The sequence below is a fragment of the Myotis nattereri genome, assembly GCF_964212035.1.
Source record: "Myotis nattereri genome assembly, chromosome: 16".
Classification (NCBI taxonomy): domain Eukaryota; kingdom Metazoa; phylum Chordata; class Mammalia; order Chiroptera; family Vespertilionidae; genus Myotis; species Myotis nattereri.
In genome coordinates, this window is record NC_138091.1 from 10,286,096 (window position 1) to 10,306,780 (window position 20,685).

Sequence of the window (20,685 nt, forward strand, 5' to 3'; positions counted from 1 at the left end):
GGGGCCTTCAGCCCCAGGTGGAGGCTTGGGGGAAACTGATGGGTGGGCATCTGTGAGCAGGGAGAGGGCTTATGGGAGCCAGGACTGAGCAGTGGAAGTTGCATCTGGGCAGGTGGCAGCAGAAACAAGGCAGAAATGCAAGCATATTGAACAAATCACAGGACCTGGGTACTTTCCATGTGGAGGGAGTGCTGAGGGGCCAGCCTGACCCAAGGCCTTGACCCTGGGTGGGCTTGAACTCCAGGAAGTTCTACATTCTCTCTTTCTCTCAGGGTGTTTAATGCACACACACAAAACTCCTGAAAAGCACTCGCTATCCCAATACCCAAAATAATCACTGATGTGTCCAACATTCTATTGTGTGTGCTTTCAATCATTTTTTCTGTGACTGTGTATTGTATTTGCAAAAATAGATCATTGCAATGTTTATATTTGTTTACAAATATGTATTATTATAATATTTATATCTAAATACATAATGAATAGCATATTTAGGATCACACTGCTGATTTGTAATTTCCCTTTCCCTATTCAAATATTATAAATGTGTTTCCATTGCATTAGCTCTTAATATAGAACCTGATTTTTCAAAACCTTCTTTTTTTTAATCTCTAAAAACACTAAATATCACTTATTTCAGTTGAAATTTCAGAAAATACAGTAAGCACATGAAGAAAATAGAAACCTTCCACATTTCTGAACTAACTAGATATGTTGATATGCACAGATTTTATTTCTGTGTTTTTGTACATATTTTTCTCTCAAAAATGGAATTGTTCTTAGAAAAGTAGCCAGCACTTATAAAGCCCTAGATGTCAGATCACGTCAGAGCCTTTCTCGCCTCAACACACTTGAGTTGTTTGTTTTGTTCATATGCACCCTTTCCACGTATTTAAACATCTTTTCACAACTTCATTTTAATAGCTTTTTAATATTTCATTGTCCTGAAGTTCCAGGGTGTCCTATAATCAATTTCCCATTGCTGGATATTTATAGCATGCCTTGCTCTTGATTAACAATGTAGCCATGATTTATTCTTGATATCTGTGAACATCTTTAATATTTTCCTTAAGGTAAGCTCACAGATATGGAGTCATTGGATCAGGAGTTAGGCCCATTCTAAAAGGCTTTTCCGCCGTGTTGTAAAGCTGCCCCCCTGAGAGTGCCCGCAGGCCTGCAGGCCCGAGAAGGCTTGTCTGTCGGCATATCCCAGAAGCCTTTCTGTCCCGCTTTACTGTTTTGTGTGAAGATGGTCTTGATGCTTGAACATCTCATCCTTTGGAAGCGAGTGTAGAAGGTTGTACACTGGGCTCTTGAGTTTCTTTTGCCCATGGCTTGTCCTTGTGATTTGCCTGACACCCCTGGTATTTATCTTTTTTTCACTTAAGTTTTTGTTGCCTGCATCTCAGTCATGACACGTTCGTCATAGGTATTGAGCACATGCTTACATGCCACTTGCCTTTTCAATTTGCTCATGGTTTTTGGTGTAGAAAATAAAAGGTGTGTTTCCGTTATGATTTAGCCTCTGGAGTTACACCAGGAAAGCTCTTCCTCTTCCCAAAATTCTTTCTTATAGCTTCTGCTAATTCTTTTAAGGATGTCTTAACTTACATTAAGAATGTAGAATTCAATTTGATATGATGTAGAGTGCATGTTAGCTTTGAAGCCCTCCATCTAGAAACTCTGAAATTAGATGAGATTACCAGAGGGAAAGGGTTTCCCTCCTTCACCCTCAGATTTTTCACCACTTGTATCCCCCTGCTCCCGACCTATTAGCATCTCTCTCTCTATGCTTGTGTTCTCCTTGCGCTCAGCTCTAACCACTGCCCATTAAACCTATCTCCCTCTTCCTGTTTCTTAGAGGTTTTTTCAGGCCTTGGTTAGTCAACTTTAAAAAATATCTCAAAGTGCTAGTAGAGTTGACAAAAACATGATAAACCTCTACTAGAGTTATTTTTGTGTTCTCAGTACATCATTTTAGAAATAAAATTGTAGGTTTTGTTATTCTTTCTTTGCTTCTAATGGAAACAAAGATGTCAGTGCTACTAAAACACTTAGCAATTAGGACCATCGAGTGCTGATGGTTCTCATTTTTAGACAATAGTAAGAGTAAACATAAACAGCACATGTTTCTTTGTTATATGTTAATCTTTGTTATATGGAAAATCTGCTGACTTTTTCCATGAGTTATAATTTTGTTATATTTTTTGAGGAATATGTGCTGGTGGAGTCTTTTTATTTACACATATGTTCCCGGCATTACAAGAATGTAATGGGAAGAAAACGCAGTTCAAACATAGAAAAAGTCTAGTTTTCCTGTTATTTTGGTAAATGGTGGGCAAGGCTAAACTCCACAAATAAACATCTAGTTTCTGGTATAAAATGTTGCCGCTACTTGGTGAGGGCAAGTATTCTAATGCTGAAGTCCACGCACAGCCAAAACTCACAGAGTGGAATTCTGTTTAAGACCCGCAGGACTGCAAATATCAACATGTGATCTGGCTTCATAGATCCAGGCCAAATCTATCTTTAATACTGTGTGGCTTCCAGAAGGGCTGCTGGAATGTCCAAGGCTTCCACCTACCCAAGCACCATTCCAATTTAGAAATGTGCGGAACTGCCCCTAAATAGCCAAGTCACCTATAATTTTAGTAATTTCCATTTATGTCTCTGGAGAGTGTTGTCATAAACACCTCAACTGGCACTTCTGAATCCTGAGTTCACACTGTAAATAGCTGAGGTGGGGTCTGGTTTTAGGTTATAATTTTTGTTTTGCTCTGAAAACAGGAATGGTTTCCTTCCTTCTGTGCAGGACTGACCCAAAACACTAGGAGGAAGTGAAGCTGCTGCTCCATGTTGTGCCCAAACGTTCCCTGTCCGTCTCCACTCTTCCAGCTCTGGCCCTTCACCTGTTCCCGGCAGTGCTGGTTCCACCATTGGTGTGCTGGCAACACCGGCCTTCTAGACAGAGTGCTCTCACGGTATTTTCTGAATCCTATACTAGTATACATAAGTTCACGGGGAAAAGAAACAATGCTTAATCTCTTCACCAGGGGTGCAAGATCTATTTCACCTTGAAGACCAGCTCTTGACCTTGGTAGTGCTTCTTTGGAGTGTTGAGAAGAATGCTGAGGTCATGTGAGAGCTCAGACTGGTAAGAATCTAGAATCCCATAGGATGGTTTTACCTGCAGGGGTCCAGGATGGAGAAGTGGGCCAGCTCCAAACATCCCTGAGTCCTTCGGCTCAGGTCTTCATCTTTCACCGTCAAGAAGACCTTGCTGTTTGCTATTTTGCTAGGAGCTGACAGGAAATGTTTTCTGCTACCGGATTGTTTTGTTTAGCAAGGACCTTCCAAAGTGCTGACCATGACCCAAACAACAGTTCTGGGGGGTTTCTGGTAGAATAAGGAGGGGCTTCTTGGAGAGGGAAGCCTTTCACTGCTATTCTAACAGATATTTCACTGTGTATGAGTAAGGCTGTGGGAGCTGTGAGAATTGCTTTTATTTCTCAATTACGTATTGTCTTCCTGTAAGGTGAAGTGAAATCACTGGCCTGAGCTTCAAAGTTCACATCTTAGCCCTGTGGTCATATTGATGGATTTAGATTTGAAGGCAGTAGCATTTAATAAACTTTTAATTTTGGAAAATTTGTATAAAATTAAAACATGAGTGAGATTCAGATTCTTGGCCATTGATCACATCTTGAGATTGATACATATCGTATATAAGAGTGTTTCTGTTGATGTTTTGGGTCTTGTTGTTTGAATCAACCTGTTTAAAGATGTGGCACATCCCACTTTGCTGTGGGCCCAGCTGCTTGTGGGCAGGCTGAGTACATGGCAGAAATTGCAGGAACTTTAAGGCATCAGTGGCCTGAAATTCAGGGTTTGAATCTTGAAAGACTGTCTGTCTGTGTGTCTGTAAGGTAACTTTGGTCACTGAGGTTCTTTGCTAGCTTAGCTTGCTCTTTGCCATTTTATGAACATAGGGAAGCCCCTTCTGTGCTGTGTGGGCTTTCTGCCTCTCAGAACCTAAGGTCATTTTGCTGTGCTGAGTGTGAGATAAGATTCTAAGGCCAATGTCCAGTCCATCCTTTTGAGAGTGCTCATTTACTTACTGTAGGGTTTTTTGGTTTGTTTGTTTGTTTCTGTTTCCTTCTAAATCTCCCAAAGTTTTTTTTTTTTTTTTTTTTTTTTTTTTTTTTTTTTTTTTTTTTTTTTTTTTTTTTTTTGCCTAGGAGGACCAGCTCTGCAAGCTGCAGAAATAGTAGCGGGGGTGGGGGGGGGTGGGGAGCACTCCCATTTTGTAAAGAAGAATCAGCCTGTGAGTTATCCCTGTTTATTTTTTTTTATTTTTTATTTTTTTTTTGGTCAAGAAAATGCTTTGGGTAATAATAATTGGTTTTAAATCTCAATGTTGTTAAGGTATAATAAATAGATGTAACTAAAATGAAGGGTTTATGATAAAGTTTTTCAGTGGTAATTATAAATATGTTAATGATAAAAGTCCAGTCACTCAAGAGGAGATTGCTCTCTGTTGGAGGAGGTGGGGGGAGCAGTCGTCCTTCTCCCTGTAAAGGCAGAGAAGCCTAAATAGAACAAGTTAGAGAACTGCAAGGATAGAAGTGTAGAAGAGCTGTTAAAAGAGGCTCAGAAGGTCTGTGCATGTAGATATGAGAGAGATAAAAACAGAAAGCTCAGATAATGCTCACAACTGTTGAATAAGTGGCCCAGGGAAAGGCTGGCCCTGAGGTCCAGAAACAGGCTACAATAGTGTGGACATCCCAAAAGAGTGGGAGCCTATGAGTCACAGAGAGAAAAAGAAAGGGGCCCCTCACTGAGCCTTTAGGCTCCAAGGCCAACATTCTCACCCACTTCCCAAAGAACAGTTTCTTTACTTAACAATCCTGATACTATGAGAAGCTGAGCTCATTATCACCCAAACCTTAGCATGTTAACTCTAAGGGAAAATGTGGCAATTTTAAATACAAGCGGCTGGAGGCCTGGAAGCTGCAAGTCCTAGAACAGGCTGCAGGGCCTGCTCCCTCTCCCCCTCCACCTTTTCTCCAGCCTCATCAGCCTGATTGGTAACGTAAAACCTTTGGAGCGTTCCTGGGCTAAATGATAAACATCTAAATATGTCAACAAGTTGTAAGTTCATCTGATTTTAGCTTTTTTTTTTTTATCATGCAAAGTCCAAAGCTTTATTAGGGTTTACTTTTAGTGCATCCTATGGGTTTGGACAAATGTTTAACAACAGGTATCCCCATTGTAGTATCACATAGAATAGCTTCACTGCCCTAAAGCTTCTCTGTGCTCCACAGATCTTCCCTCCCTCCTCACACCAGATAACCACTGATCGTTTTACTGCCTCCATAATTTTGCCTTTTCAAGAATATCATAGAGTTAAAATCATACAGTATGTAGACTTTTTACCCTGGCTTCACTTATTCATATGCATTTAGGTTTCCTCCATGTCTTTTCATGGTTTAGTAGCTCATTTTCTTTTAGCACTGAATAATATTCTGCTGTCTGGATGCACCACAGTTTGTTTACCCATTCACCTACTGAAGGACATCTTGGTTACTTCCAAGATTTGGAATGTTTGCTACAAACATTCTCATGCAGGCTTTTGTGTGGACATACGTTTTCAACTCATTTGGGTAAATGCCAGGGAGCACAATTGCTGTGTCGTATGGTAAGGCGATGTTTACCTTGTAAGAAACCAGCCCACTGTCTTCCAAAGTGGCTCAGTGACCCTTTCTTGGCCAAGGCCAACGGTAGTACTTGCATTTCCACCAGCAGTGAGTGAGTTCCTGTTCCTTCTCATCCTCATCAGCATTTAGTGTCACTAGTGTTCAGGATTCTGGCCCTTCTAATAGGTGTGTAGTGGTATCTCATTGTTGTTTTAATTTGCAATTCCCTAATGACATAGGATGTGGAGCACCTTTTCAGATGCTTATTTGTCATCTGTATATCTTCTTTGGTGAGGTGTCTGTCTGTTCAGGTCTTTTGTCCATTTTTTAATAGGGTTGTTTACTGTCGAGTTTTACAATATGGTGTTTTTAAGGGTGCACTTATGGTTTCATAGAATGTCAGGGATGGGAGCACCTCAGAAACCATGCAGTTGACCCCCCCTTATTTTAGAGATGTGAAAAATCAGGCCCAGAGAAACTCCAATGGGGCAAAGCTGGAACCGGAGCCCAGGAGTTCAGTGCTCCTTCACTGAGTCCATACCATTGGGCAATTTCCTTTGAGAGCAGTTAACTCTCCAGGGACAGGTGTCACACCTGACCATCTGTCTGTCTCTCCCCCACACCATCCTGGCACACATTTAGCAAATGTGTGTGTGAGGGAGGAAGGAATGCCTGTCCTCTGGCCTTCAGGCACCCTTTCCAAAGGGAGGCTCCTCTGACTTCTCTAATCTTGGAAGGACTGAGCTCTCTGAGTCTCTGTGACCTGTGGTTAAGAGAGAGCATATGACCTTGCCACTCCACCTGTCCACTCAGCACCGCAAGCTCAGGGCTCCTGGAAGCCTTATGAGTCTGTATTTGGGAGGAGGGTGGGGGATAAAGATGTCTTGAGGATAATTGTCCTCCCAGAGTAGCTGCTGGACTGATTTTAGCTTTTGTTACAGAAAAGTAGATTTGAAACTGTTAATGTAATGTCTTTGATTGAACGTGTGTTTCTTAAAAGTAAGAGTGTTCATCTAAGAAAATGTCAATCTAAAACATACTGGCTGTTTACTTTTTAGTTATCATTGGAAAATTAAGGTTTCTCTAATTAAATTGGAAGGAAATTATATGGTTTTGATAATAGAGGACATGAGGCATGGGCATGCATTTTGAAGGGAAAAAAAGTGAGTTAAAGTTGTAAGAATGTTTGTGAAAGTGGTAGGTTTGTAGAGAGAGAAATGTTAAAAGGAAGTTACAGTGGGGCCTTGAATTACAAGTGTCCTGACTAACGAGTTTTTCGAGATACGAGCCGTCTCTCGGCCGATTTTTTGCTTTGAGTTGCGAGCTAAAACTCGGGTTATGAGCCAGCTTCAGATACTCCACCGCTAGCTGGCTCAGCGAACGTCACAGTGAACGCCACAACATCAGCCCAGCATCACGTGTCTCACTTGTTCACTTTTTGATTTGACATACAAGTAATTTGAGTTACGAGCTCCGTCACGGAATGAATTAAACTTGTAAGTCAAGGCCCCACTGTCTATAAATGACACATGCCAATAAGCTGGGATAAGTACAATAGGGAAACTGAGATGGTTAAACAGAGTAAATCCCATTCCCTAAATCAATGACACTTAAGGGTAAATAATTTGCATTTTGCCTCCCTAACCAGAGGGCAAATAGTTTGTATCAACCTATTCAGGGAGACAGATAGGAAAAATCCAATTACAGTGGGGCCTTGACTTACAAGTTTAATTTGTTCCGTGACAGAGCTCCTAACTCAAATTACTCATATGTCAAATCAAAAAGTGAACAAGTGAGACACGTGATGCTGGGCTGATGTTGTGGCGTTCACTGTGATGTTCGCTGTGCCAACTAGCGGTGGAGTATCTGAAGCTGGCTTGTAACCCAAATTTTAGCTCACAACTCAAAGCAAAAAATCGGCCGAGAGACGGCTCGTATCTCGAAAAACTCGTTAGTCAGGACACTCCTAAGTCAAGGCCCCACTGTGTGTCATTTGCTGGCCACACCCAAGAACAAATGAGGTTAAACATTTTTTCTTGATCTAAAATTGACTTTAGGTGATTCCAATAGGCCCTGGAATGCCTCAAGATCTTCCTACGATGGAGACGACAGACCAGTTTCTTAAGAACTATGTACTGGGTGTCTTTTCTACTTTAATGTCTCTCAGGTTAGAAGTCCTCCTGGCTCAAAGCCCTCCTCTTGAGTTTCCAGTTCGTCACCATCAACCGGAGATTACCTTCATTCTAACCAAGCCTTGAAAGGGAAGCAAGTTGGAACCCTCCTGGGAAGGACCCTGCCTTGTTTTGGGTACCACAGAGGCAGAGCAAGGTTGGACCCATCACACATGAGTTAAAGGCGGACATACCTTAACGTGGACAGCCATACCAGGACATATCCCCTTGAAATTAACTCTAAAAAATGTGAGCTGTCTTAACAACCATCATGTACTGGGTTCTATTTGCCTTAGGGCTCTGGAATATGGCAAGGGCTTGCAATGTGGGCTGGGGAAATATGTACGATCTGGATCGTGCTCACCCAGTTAAATTATTGGTTTTGAATAACTTGAAAGACTTGGGTATTTCAGCCTTTAGGCCAAAAAGATTGACTAGGACTAGATTCAGGAGTAGATGTCACAGGACAAGATCCCCGAGGCCACTGCCACCACCATGCAAATAGAAGAAGGGTGTAAGGGAATAAATGCCTGGGTGGAATGGATTAGATATTCTGTTCACACCCTAAATAAAAGTGACTGTTACTCTTGCTCTGCAGGAAGGCCAGAGGCCCAAGTGGTCCCATTTCCATTGGGATGGACCTCACACAGTAACAGGACGGAAGGTGTGCTTGCCCTATATCAGGAGGAAACCCCCTGGAGAAACGCTTCCTGTAAGACTCTCTCCCTGTTGTTCCCATCCAACAGAGATAAAGAGCAAGGACCCCCAAAATGATCTGGCCCCCCATTCTCCGACATAAACTATACAAACCTCCTGCCTCTCAAGGTAGAGGGGAAAACAGTACTCGGAATTTATGGGAAATTTATCGGATGCGTAAATGGCCGAGTATCCTCAGAAGCTGCACTGTCGATACCTGTGCTGATGTCTGGTGGTGTCATGGGGACCCTGACTTGTGGCCTTGCCAAGCAATTGGAACGGAACTTGCACTCTGATACAATTAGCTATCCCTTTCACTTTGGCATATCGTAAACCTTTTTCAACAGACGGACAGACTAGGAAGAAGAGAGGAAGAGTTCAGGGGCCTCCTTTGATCCCCATATATACACAGAACCCATTGGGGATCCAGGAGGAGTCCTTAATGAATTTAAAGCTAGGAATCAGATAGCAGCAGGATTTGAGTCTGTATTTTTCTGATGGTCAACTACTAATAAGAATGTAGATTGGATAAACTATTATAATCAACAGAGGTTTGTCAATTACACCAGAGATGCTATCAAGGGAATAGCTGAGCAATTAGATGCAACCAGCAGGATGACTTGGGATAAGAGAGAATTTAGAACTAGGTACATTCCTTTTTTACTTTGGTTTAGAGTCTCTTCATTTCATCACGTGGATTTTCAGACTCTTTATTTCTTTGCTCATATGGAGCTCAGGGTGCACCAGAATGCTGCAGTGATGAATACCAAGCACTGCAGAGTGGCAGTGTTAGGGAATGCGGAAAGGAGTCTAATTATAAAATCTAGAGATGGGGAGTCAATGAAAACCCCAAATCAATAACACAGAGCTACCTAGTGAGAATTTCAAGAGACATTTGAGTCCCAGTTGTTTGGTATTAAAAATCAGTAATTACCTCCCTAAAGGATAGAAATTCGGAGATGTGATTGTTGCTCAGCCTTCAAGAAGAGGAGCATGAAATTTAAACCTTAGGAAGGGGAAAGCTCAGAGGCTCAGGAATGAAACCTAAAGACCCATCAGTGGTGAGATAATGACCACCTCTGTTGCTCGGCTTCATGAGAGATGAGTGTCCTCCCGCTAGACTGAAGGCTTATAGGGTATTAAATGGTTCCTAGCGTCACTGCTAAAGCTGAGGAAACAGACTCTTGGCTGACTTTCCTGAGTAACTCCCAAACCACATTGCTAAACTAGGCCACCAAGGAAGAGGCCTTTCATCAGGAAGGAAAACTTCCCACCGACTGGGAAGCCACCACTACAGCTACCCATCCAGAGCTATGCCACTCCGTTGGGATCAGAAAGTTGACTTTGCTAAATCAGGAAGTGGTAAACATAGCTACCAACGCCAGGAACATGACCTCTGTCGTCTGTAGGGGCAAAATTCACACCTCACATCCTCCTTCTCTTCCTGTAAATCTGCGTTCCAAAGTCAAGTCTCACACCATTAATCTGATTAGTGAAACCCAAATTACATCCAGATATGAGCTACAAGACAGTCTGGGAAATGTAGTTTTTAAAGAGCGTTAGCCACTGGAATAGGGCATACTTCCAGAGGTTTGAGTAGATATTAAGGGAGGCAAACCCACCACCCCAACTAGAATTGTGCCAAGACGGGGTGTGCCAAGTAAAATTGTTTAGTCTGAACCAAGTGACTATTATGAGGAGTTTGGACATGTTTTTAAAGAGAGTTCAGTTCAAAAATTATGAATTCCATCAAAACTTACAATGGTTTTGAATGACTGCAATTGTTAACAACAAAAAGATTATCAGCCCTATTCCTTGGAAAGGAAACCTCTGGCATGGCTAGACATATAGAAGGGAATAGTTTGACTTTGTTTTCATTTGAGAAGCTCAATATTATGAAGTAACTAGAGGCCCGGCGCATGAAATCTGTGCACTTGAGGGGTCCCTCAGACCAGCCTGTGCCCTCTCGCAGTCCGGGAGCCCTTGGGGGATGTCTGACTGATGGCTTAGGCCTGTGGGGAGCCAGACAGTCTTAATGCTGTTGTGGAGGCAGGAGAGGCTCCCACCACTGCTGCTGTGCTCACCAGCCATGAGCCTGGCTGAGCGGCGCTCCCCCTATGGAAGCACACTGACCGCCAGGGGGCAGCTCCTGCATTGAGCGTCTGCCCCTGGTGGCCAGTGCTCATCATAGCGACCAGTCGTTCCACTGTTTGGTTGATATGCATATTAGCCTTTTATTATATAGGATTATTGGTCGGAATCTTGTCCCTGCTTTACAAAAGGGAACGCTGAGGAGTAATCACCCCCAACCCCACGGCATGCTGCCGAGCTATATGCCAAAGCACTGCTTGACTTGGTTTCCAGTCCACCTCCGTGAGAAGTATTTTGAAGGCAGACAAATCACTAGTTTCCATGGGAAATAATTTTAGCATGTATTAGGCTCAGATAGAGCTATTGATAAAATATAAAATAAGTTTGAGACAAAAGAAAAACAAAAAACCCGACAGGGCAACATGTGGAAATGAGACAGCCACATAACAGTTTGGTCTGCATGTGGGCCAACCTATAACCAGGAAAGAATCCAGGACAGTATGCCCTTTCGTTGACCTTTACCCCTCGGAGCCAGGTGTGGCAGTCATCAGTGCTGTGCTTCAGTGATTCCCAGCTTCCTCAGGCCTGGCTCTGGGCGATGACACATCCAGGCCACTAGCTCTGGACAAACAAGGTAACTCCCAAGCAGGAAGCATCGGAGTCTCTTTAGGCCTGAGTATTTCATAGCCAGCATGAGACTCTCCAAAATTCTCTTCCTTTTGACATGACTTATTAGTCAGGGTTCTCTGGAGAAACAGAACCAGTCCATGTGTGTATATGTTACGGAATACATGTAATGAGAACTGGCTCCCGTAATTACAGTGGCCGAGAAGCCCCATGACCTACCACCTGCAAGGGGAGAGCCGGGACAGCCAGTGTGGGGTTCAGCCCCAGTGCCAAGGCCTGAGAAGCAGGTGTACAGGTGCCCGGGGGATGGAGAAGGTGGATACCCCGGCTCTAGCAAGGAGAGCACTATGTTCTTCCTCTGGTTTCTTGTCCTAGTCAGGCTCTCGGTACTGAATGGTGCCCCCGGCACTGGTGAGGGCGATCTTCACACCTCTACCCATTTAAATACCACTCTCTTCCAGAAACATCCACACAGGCACACCCAGAAAGCGGTTTTACCAACCGCCAAGTTGACATATACAATTAACCATCGCACGTGAGAACCTTTGAGATAACCTTTGGGATATGCCTTGAGCAACTACACTAAAACTGAACTTCTCTGATGACCCACCGCAGCCACGTTCGACGTGTAAGCAACTGCAACTCAAAGCCAGGCCACTTCCGCGCTGTTAGGCAGCCGCACGCGCCTGCGATGCACAGCACAGGGACCAGCTGGAGGCAGAGGCTCGTGGGGGTGGGCCACTCTCCACCGTGAAATCCAGCTCCCGATTCTCCCCATGCAAGCAGGGCGCTGCCTAAGCCAGGGGCCTGTGCCACTCCATCCCTGGAAACAGCAGTAAGTAAGACCTTGTCTGCACTCACTCAGGATGGAAGAGGGACATGGCAAGGCCTCCCACGCACAGGAGCGGCAGCCCAGAGTGCAGGCATTTCTGAGTCTACAGAACAGCCAAACAACCCCACACCCTTTAGTGTCAAAACTCTCGAAGGCTCTGGAGCTGGGCGGCAAACTTGGACACCTACGGGGCAGCCAGGACACATAAGGAAAGACTGTTGACTAAGTAAGTCTCCTGCTGTAACTTGCTGTGAGGAAGACAACAGGACAGTCATGAGGATAAACAGTGGTGGGAATTCCACTCTGTGCTGGGGAAAGGAGAGTGTGGGCACCTGGATAACTGCAGAGTGTGCCTGTGGGACAGAGGGGGCCCCTGTGCGCTCTGGCCCGTTGCAGCCAAACAGGATTTGGTCCCACGTGGCTGGAGCTGCTGCGCCTGTTGCTGCGGTCATTTACTAGTAAACCCTGGGAGAGTCAAGAGGCTTCAACTCCGGGAGATGAGAGAGGGCAAGACTGAAATACAGTGGGGCTTTGACTTACGAGTTTAATTTGTTCTGAGACCGAGCTCGTTAAGGAGCTCGTTAACTCAAATTACTCTATCAACTCAATGCAAAAAATCGGCTGAGAGACAGCTGGTACCTCAAAAAACTCATTAGTCGGGACACTCGTAAGTCAAGGCCCCACTGTAATGCTAAATCCTCAGATGATTGCTTTACAAAACAGCTTGAGAACAAGGATGATGGTGGGGCTGGAACTCTCCTCCGGACCGGACCTGGAAGCCAAGTTCATTCTATTCAGGCTGTAAATGATGTTGTTGATGACCGTGTTGGGCCTGAGATGCTAACCCCTGAAATGCAAGGACACACCAATAGAGACACAGCAGCGGGATAATGTACCTTAACCCTCTTCATGAAAAATAAAAAAAAAGCCTGATGCTCTCTGATGTTAAGTTTGATGTGGCAACAGGACCACTACAAGACGAGGCACATGTGGGCGACATGTCGCGGAAGGACTGACTCTGTACAGATCCCAAACTGGTCATTTTGAAGGACTTGGTGGCACCTGTTCTTGCTGCATGGTTAGCGTATAATTTGGAGATGCAGAAACACCAAATAAAAATTTGAAAACCAAATTGGTGTTACTGAAATCACACTGGCTCAGTAAACAGATCAAAGCCACTAAAAAAGTTAAACCAGCCAACAAAATCAATGAAGTGATGGGAAGCTCGGGAAAGTCGGTTATGTGATGGATGCAGTCAAGACGACTGTTCGCTTTTTACCTCTAAACTTTGCAAATGTACATATACAGGCTAGGACGGCCTCGTTTTCAAGGATCTGTTTAAATTTTTATGGCCAGTTCAATGAAGTAAAGGACCTGTATGTCATATTTGCATGTAACTTAAAATTATATATCACGGGAATATATTTTTCTTTTAAAATAATGCAGCATTACAGATAAGGCTAATTCTCCTTTGACCCCTCCCCCCTGTCCTCCATCCCAGTCTGGCCTCTCCCTCCTCAGAGGTGAATACTCAGTGGTTTGAGAAATTCTTATGTCTTTGGTTGGAAAGACTGTTTTGTTTCACTTTTGGGAGCCATTACTATGTCCTTCAAAGCAGGAGTTAAGACGCACATAGGACTTTAAGGGATTAAGTGTGTTATGTAACCAATAAAAAATCTGTAAACAAAATATAAACAAGTGAATCCATTGCCAAGGGAGAAGAATACACCAAGACCCAAAACGGATGGCGGGATGGTTCAACCATAAGTTACCAAATCTTGGCTTTACTCTTCTGCATCCCTGCTGGCTCTCTGGTTGAATTCCGGACGAAAAACAGAACAGGTTGTAGGATGTGAAACTGCTAGGAACTGGGATTTGGGCTGGGAACTGTGCTGGGGCCTCCTCCAGAGTCCTCTCTCTCCTGTCCCCACCAGCCAATCCTCTGAAGAAATAGGATATAGAAAACTGCAATTCATTCATCTATTCACTTACCTGATAAACAGAATTCTCTTGAGTGTCTTCCATCTAGTAGCACTGTTTTTGACGCTGGAGTTATGATGATGAACCGAACAGACTTGGTCTCTGCCCTCGTGGGTTATGGTCCAATGGATTAGACTGACAGTCAAATAATCACACAAGGCACTAAATTAATTATGAAAATGTAGGGCCTGGATTAGACCTTGGAAGGCTTTCTTGAAGTTGTTACATTTAAGCAACTATCCAGAAAAGTAAGAAATCAATGCATGCAATGTGTGTGGGGGGAGCCCCCAAAGGTGTTCTAGGTTGAGAGACTCACATTTTAAAAATCTAAGACTCTGAGGAGCTGCACAGGGTGGGGGGAAAGTAGTTTTACAGTTGGTCGTATGGAAAATAACAATTAATGAATAGTAATGCAAGAATAAACTCAACTGTAAGCTTACTTTTGCCCTCCCTGTAAGTAGAAGTTAGGTCAGATCAGGTAGGTCTGGTCTCATCCTCAGAGACTTGTGCAGTCACTCAGGCCCCTGGGTTGAGAAGGCTCATGCTGGGTTTAATGCTCTATGGTCACCACCTTTTTGTTGGTTTTTTTTGTGTGTGTTTTTGTTTTGTTTGTTTGTTAATCCTCACCCCAGGATACTTTTCCATTGATTTTTAGAGAGACTAGAAGGAAGGGGTAACATTGATATGAGCCCGCGACTGAACTATGTGCCCTTGGCTGGAATCAAACCCTGGACCCTTCAGTCAATAGGCTGACACTCTATCCACTGAGCCAAACTGGCTAGGGCTATGGTCACCATCTTTAAATTCTTCACCATTTTTGAACAAGGAACCCTGTATTTTTATTTTGCACTGGGCCCTTTAAAATATATAGGCAGTCCATGTGGGAGTTTGATTTTGTCCTGTAGCATTGGAGGGTTTTAGGCAAGGAGGGACATTCCTACAGGACCACTCTAGTGAGATGTAAAGAACAGAAGGGTGGACATTATCCTTGCTCTTTAGAAATGTATAGTACAGCTGGCAAAACCAAATATGCCCAAGGCATATTATTAAAAGTAACATGTTACAGAAATATATTGAAGGGGACTCTGGGAAATTGAGGGGCGGGGGGCATCTAATGACATCTCCTGGTTGGGAAAAGCTATAGTCTCTTACTCAGTTTCTTTAATCTCCTTTTTCTCTGAGTTAATACCAATTCCCTTTGCTTCTTCAACTCAAGGCTCGATTTCTTAAATCAATTAAGAAGCTTGAAGATCTGAAAACCACCATGTCGCATTTGAAGTCTCAGAATAACTTTTGGAATTGCCTCATTTCTTTGGCTTAATGCTAGAGACTCCCACAGCAGGTGGGGGCTACTTTGCCTTCTTCCTTCCTATTATTGAATAAGCCCAGAAAACTCCAAGACGATTATGATGAGGTTTTTCAGTTGTTTATCTGAATCTCCACTAATCTAATTCCTCAGATACTCTGGCGTGCATCCCAGAGTCACTTGGCTGTCTCTTCTGCTTAATGTGGCCTTGTGTCTGTGGTCAGTGAAATTTCTGTTCTAGGCATTTCCCATAAGCACCATTTTGTGCCGTTACTGCCAGTCACGCCAGTCTTCTTGGTGCTTTACCTGTGGGCACTGTCCAGGGGGACTTTCTGCAATGATGGAAACACTCCCTATCTCTCTGTTGAAAATGCTAGCCATCAGCCACATGTGGCTTCTGAGTACTGTCTAGGGCTCCATGAAAGTGTTGGCCGCTGGAGCGCAGGAAAGTTATTTAGTTGTCCAATGCCACAGAGCCAGAACAGGGCTCATTTAGATGTAAACCCAGCTCTTCGGGCTCTCAGTGATCCTTTCTCTAGGTTACAAATGGGGAGTCCCAGAGGACTTTTATTTTCAAAGTTGTATAGAGCACCTGTTAAGTGTAATGAGTATGTGGGAGATGCCAAGAAATAAAATAGGGTCAAAAGGGGTGATGAATAAGAAAATCACTTTATTGACCTCCAAGAGCAGAAAAGAAGAAGGGAGCTCTTGTGGACCCCCTAGAGCACCAAGGAAGGAATGAGGGGCTCCATGTTCCCTGCAGGAGTCTAGAGGTGTCCCCACTACTGCTGCACAGAGGAGTCAAGTTCTGCCTCTGTGCTCTGCCAGCCCTAGAGCTCTGCAGGTTTGCCGGTGCCTGACACACACAGGCTAGCAGATCTCACCGGCCACGCCACTCCAAGATCCGTAGGTTTGGTGAGAATGAAGCGAAGCAACTTGCCTGAGCCACACAGCTACTAAGAGACTGAGTCCAGATTGAAGGCCAGATCCCTTTGACCTGAACGTTAACTAGGGCAGCATCAGGGGCAGATGCTGCAAGGTTTGTGCACTGACTGTGGTGTGTCGAGTGCCAGGCTCAGAAATTTGGATTTGACCCACTGGCAGCAGGAGGCCGTCATGGACTTCTCAGTGGGAGTACTGAGGAATGAGGAAGGAGGAAGACTGAGCTGGTGGTGGTGTGAGAGTGGGTGGAAGGGAGGGCTTCAGGAAAAACCATGCTTCACGGTAACCCAGAGGCTCCAATCTCTCACACCCAGAAGCAGCCTCAGAGGCACCAGGGACAATGCAGCATTGGAATGTGCCCCTCTTTTATTTCCTGGCATCCCCACCATGCTCACTGCACTATATGGTTGCTCTGGAAGCCCCCAGAAAGGTGACCGGTTCATTGTTAAGTCGGGAAGATGGGAACTGATGGTAGACTGAGTTGTGAAAATGTGCAGCTGGTGCTTCATGCATGTGAGCCCGTGACCTGAACCACACAGGCTGAGCCACTTCATGCTCTTTGGATTTGGGAAAGAGCGAAGTCAAGTAGCTGTGGAGGGACCCCGTCCATGTGCGTGAGAGAAGTGTTAGGGGAGGAGGTAGAGAAGTTGCCCCCATAAAAGTCAGAGGCAGTCCAGGCCAAGGCAGCGGCGGGGAGGATGCGTGTGAGCCCTGGCATCTACTGACTGGTGTGACATCAGCAAAGAGGAAGGAGGTCAGAAATAGACTCGGAGGACTGGAGGAGGCTGCTGAGCACCTTTAACAGTTCTCTGTGGGGAGCACAGTGCAGCCAGATAGCACCCAAGCTTAGGGAAGAGGAACTGCTCCATGGGCAGCAGGGCTGAGCAGGGACAAAAGGAGGACAGCAATGCAGCCAGAGAAACACAAGAAACAGCTGACGCTTTTTTCTAGGATTTTCTACATAGAAAAAAACATGCTCACGTTTGTAAGCCAAGAAAAACCCAATGGCAAGAGTGAGAAATGACACATCCTGAAAGATTCTTACTGTGTGTATTATCTTCTAGTGATAGATCAATGATTTGATAACAGTTTATTGCAAGGTAAGACCTCTCAATATCCTTAAAAATATCATTCAGACATTCTTACTTGTTTATTATTATTTCAGAGTCAGTATTTTTAAACCATCGTAATTAAAACTGGGATAGGTAGCCCTAGTGAGTTTTGCTCAGTGGTTAGAATGTTGGCCCTTGAACTGAAGGGTCTCGGGTTCGATTCAGGTCAAGGGCATGCACCTCAGTAGCAGACTCAATCGATGGCCCCAGTCAGGACACACATGCTGGAGGCAACCAATCAATCTGTCTCTCTCACATCAATGTTTTTCTCTCTCTCTCTGTCTCCTTCTCTCTCTCCTTTCCACTCTCTCTAAAAGTCAATGGAAGAATATCCTCAAGTGTGGATTAACAAAAGAAATGACACAAAAAAAACTGGATGAGGCAGACAGATCAATGAACAAGAAAATCCAAAAATAGTCCCACATGTATATGTGAATCTAATAAAATAAATGCTTCATAATAATTGAAGAAAGGATGGGTTATTCAGTAATTGGCTATTTGCAAAAAAAAAAAATTAAAGTGTACGCCCTACTGTGTTTGGCTCAGTGGACAGAGCCTCGGCCTGCGAACTGAAGGGTCCCAGGTTCAATTCCAGTCAAGGGCACATGCCTGGGTTGCAGGCTTAGTCCCCAGTAGAGGGCGTGCAGGAGGCAATCAATCAATGATTCTCTCTCATCATTGATATTCCTAACTCTCTCTCCCTCTTCCTTCCTCCCTGAAATCAATAAAAAAACATATCTAAAAGAGAAAAAAAGGCAACTGCTGAATGTCAGCTAAAAATCAATTAAAAAATTAAAGTGTAAGTTTATGTAATTCTTGGTAATTACAGATTATTTAAAAACATGAATGCACAGTCGAAACGGGTTTGGCTCAGTGGATAGAGCGTCAGCCTGCAGACTGAAGGGTCCCAGGTTCGATTCCGGTCAAGGGCATGCACCTGGGTTGCGGGCACATCCCCAGTGGGGGGTGTGCAGGAGGCAGCTGATCGATGTTTCTCTCTCATCGATGTTTCTAACTCTCTATCTCTCTCCCTTCCTCTCTGTAAAAAATCAATAAAATATATTTTTTTAAAAAAATAAATAAATAAAAACCTGAATGTACAAAAAATGTAGGATGTTTCATAATAATGGAAATATATCAAAAGCACAAAATTCTAACTCACAGTTATTGGTCAATGAAACTAGATGCAAATTCTAGGTGGCTCTGTCAGAAAGCATCTGATGGAGAACTAAGTAGCTGTGAGAAGCACTCCCGTACACTCTATACCAACTAAAGCATCAATTAGAAGTATAATATTAAACTCAAAAGCTGGGAGGTAATGGTTACTAATGCACTTTTAGGTTGAATTGAGATTTGGAATTTTAAAATTTTTGTGGAATCCTTTGGTTGCAGTTTGAAAATACTGTCTACTCAATAACATATCATCTATTTCTTCCTATAATAATTGAAGAAAATCATCAAATATCAGGAAGGAACCAAATTCTTGATGGGTAAGTCATTTGCACCATGTCCATCTCTTTAAGAAGCTTCATAAATTGTCAAATATATGGTTAGGTATTCCACATACCACATGGGCAAGTCACTTGATATCAATGAAATGGCCTTAATTGATATTATCATTGCCATGAAGTAATGTTTTTAAAAAAACTCATTTGTATTTCAAATACTCATTTGAATGTCTTTTATCCAACCCGGCCAGTGTGGAAAATATAGTCTTGTACTTCCTGTCAATACCTTCATACCATGTGCTGAAAAGAAATTGACCAAATGGGCACCACTCAATTTTAATTTCACGAATTTTAGTCTATTTCCTGCATTATTGCAACACAATTAGTATGTAGAATGCTGACATTGAGTAGACTGACATTTAGGAGCAACTTCTTCTATTCTCATGAAAACCACCTTCCTCAGTGTCCCATGTACCCTGATCGTGACACACATTTTCTAATCCTCACCATGACTCACAGTAAGTGTTAATTAAAATAAACACCTTTTCCCCGGTACTATAAGGTCCCAAAAGAAAAAAAAAAACAAAACAACTTTTCCAGCTTCTTTTTCCTTGAATATATGTCACTCATATTCCAAGAGGAGGTTCAAAAGTTGGTACATCAGTGGTTTAATCCTACCACAAACCAAAAACAAAACAGCCTGCTATCACCCACCCCCAATGACATTGCTCTTCCATATTATAGTCTACTAGAGGCCTGGTGCGTGGATTCGTGCACCAGTGGGTCCCTTGGCCTGGCCTATGCCCTCTTACAATCCGGGACCCCTTGGGGGATGTCAGAGAGCAGGTTTTGGCCCAATCCCTGCAGCCCAGGCTGAGGGACCCCACTGGTGCATGAATTCATGCACTGGGCCTCTAGTATGCATATAAGATCTTTGCCTAATCTCTCCCCATACTCTTCTTTGTCCAACTTGTGACCGGTTAAAGGATTCCATTACTAAGTATCACTTAGGATGGGCTAAGTTATACTACAGTAACAAATGACCCCCGAATCTGAGTAAAGTCCATGTCCAGTGTAGGTCAGCTGAGGGCTCTGCTCTATGTCTTCCTCATTGGTGGAATAGCCAGTGGTGGGACTTCCACAAGTTGTCATGAAGGAGAGCATGGCAGGTGCACACTAGTTCTTTAAAAAAAATATATATTGATTTCAGAGAGAAAGAGAGTGGGAGAGAAAGATAGAAACATCGATGATGAGAGAGAATCATTGATTGGCTGCCTCCTGCACACTCCACAGTGGGGATCAAGCCCACAATCCAGGCATGTGCCCTTGACCTGAATCGAACCTGGGGCCCTTCAGTTGACAGGTTGATGCTCTATCCACTGAACCAAACCTGTTTTCCACTTTTATTTCTCTGTTTGAAGTAGGTCACATGGCTGTGCCCATAAACAGCAGAGAGATGCCACATGGCCACACACAGGAATGGTGAAGAACCAGAAATCGATTGAGAACCATTCTAACTATTTCCACATGCTTACTCTACTTTATCCTTGAGCATGAGTGTGTCAAAAACTGTGAAACTGGTTTTACAAACACTGGGAACATATTTGGACTCAAACCTGTTTATCCCTTTAAGAGGCTTTAATGTTTTAGACTCTTTAGATAAAAATATTTAACTTAAAACTGGAAAGCAATATGTTGTACTTGTTCTTAAAAAGCATTCTCAGTAGGTTTATTAAAAAGGTCATTATGGGGAAAATCAATCAAAATCTTCATATTTTTATTTA